This window comes from Sinocyclocheilus rhinocerous, unplaced genomic scaffold (assembly GCF_001515625.1).
Source record: "Sinocyclocheilus rhinocerous isolate Xijiao unplaced genomic scaffold, SAMN03320098_v1.1 scaffold1814, whole genome shotgun sequence".
NCBI lineage: Eukaryota > Metazoa > Chordata > Actinopteri > Cypriniformes > Cyprinidae > Sinocyclocheilus > Sinocyclocheilus rhinocerous.
This window is the reverse complement of record NW_015625999.1, coordinates 14,329-16,214: the sequence shown is the minus strand read 5'-3', so window position 1 is coordinate 16,214 and position 1,886 is coordinate 14,329. Positions and strand designations below refer to the sequence as shown.

At 35.0% G+C, this 1,886-nt stretch overlaps 1 protein-coding gene across 1 annotated transcript in view; it reads right to left on the bottom strand.

Annotated features, from left to right (window-relative positions):
- Window positions 1-1,886, bottom strand: part of LOC107706663 (voltage-dependent T-type calcium channel subunit alpha-1I-like) — a 43,991-nt gene that overhangs the window by 31,386 nt on the left and 10,719 nt on the right. The gene's annotated exons all lie outside the window — the stretch shown is intronic.

The following is a 1,886-nucleotide window of genomic DNA, read 5'->3' as shown; positions in this document are numbered from 1 at the left end:
TTAGCATTTAAAGCAACATGGACTAGAACCGCGTGCTGAAAACAGAGCTGATTTTGACAGGGTAAAAAAGGTGTTTTTTACACTACCACTGAGAAATTTTAACCAAAGTATGTTATAGACTTTTCATTAAGACCCTAAAGAATCATATCAACTTGTGGAAAATGGGCATCCGATGACCCCTTTAAAGATGCAATTCATGTAAAATTCTTAAGAAGTTCTCAAATATGTTGGTTCTATTTTTTTCTGAAGAAGAAAACAACAGTCTTTGGCGTTATCTGAAAATGCTTTTTTTTTTTTTTTAAATGAGGTGATTAACCTTCAGAAAAATATTGATTTGTCATATTAACATTTAATAGAATTTTAAAATGTTTTTTTTTTTTTTTTGTATTTTTTTTTTTTTTGTATTTACAGTGGTGGCCAAAATTGTTAGAACACTTGGCTTATTTAAGAGGTTTCAGTTGTTTTTGTTGAATTTGCTATTACAAAACCCATAAAATGAACTATTGCCGAAACTAAAAATGATGGACTGGCCCTTCAAAGTTCGAACCTCAACCCCATCTAGCAAATTCGGGGTGATTTGGAAAAAAACTGCACAGATCTATTGTACTTTGGCTTGAGTTGCAGAAGGCATGGGATAACATTAATGTTGAAGTTCTCAGGAAATATATTGACACTATGCCAGAGAGATGTGCTGCTGTAATTGCTGCAAAAGGTGGACATACCAGTTAAAAGTGGATAAAAACAGTACGACTCACTTCATCTCACATTTGTTGTGCTCAGAGCAACCATCTGCATGCTTCATGAACATTGAAATCATATTTTGGAGGCAAAAAAAAAGGTCAATATTTTCGGATGTTCTAACAATTTTGGCCACCACTGTATTTTATCAAAGCATCTTTACAGTATTAAATAGGAAAAATAGTGTGTAATAATACAAAAGGACAACAGTAAACACTCAATTTCAGTTAAAGTCAGTTCATCTTCTTATGGTATACATACCAAATATTAAAGTTAAAAGTGGATAAAAACAGTATGACTCACTTGTGCTCAGAGCAACCTTCTGCAGCTTTCATGAACATTATGAAATAAAATCATGTTTTGGAGGCAAAAAAAAGGTCAATATTTTCAGATCTGTCATGTGTTCTAACAATTTTGGCCACTACTGTATAGGCTCAAATTAAAAACAAGCTCCCTATTTCACTTGTTTTTGTATTGTTATTAAATTTTGAATTCAGTAAAAAGTTGCGTCATGCATAACCATTATTGATTATTGTTTACATCATCAATCATTGGTGCCAACTCATGCGCATCCATAGCCAGTAGTAGTAAAGGGTTAGTTCACCCAAAAATAAAAACCATCCCATGTTTTACTCACCCTCAAAGCATCCTAGGTGTATATGACTTTCTTCTTTCAGACGAATCCAATCAGAGTTATATTAAAAATTATCCTTGCTCTTCCAAGCGTTAGAATGGGAGTAGGCAGGTGTTTTTTGTTCAACAGTCCAAAAGTAGTCAAATAAAGTGCGCGCATCCGTAATAAAACATGCCTCACACGGCTCCGGGGGGTGAATAAAGGCCTCCTGTAGCGAATCGATGCAAAACAAGCAAAGCTAAAAATGTAGGAGGATTTCAATATAAACCAAGAGGAGACTGGTTTTCCTTTGGTAAAGTAAGGAACCTTTGCTTCCTTTGCTCCTGTAAACAAACTCGCGAGACTACCATATCTCACCGGCGTGTGCGTGACGCATATGTCCTACATCATCCGCTGGAATGACTTCCGCCTATGACAGTCAGCAGAAGTGAGAAAAAAGTGTTTATAACATTTTAAATATCGATATTTTTCTTACAAAAACGCATGGATTTGCTACAGGAGGCCTTTATTCACC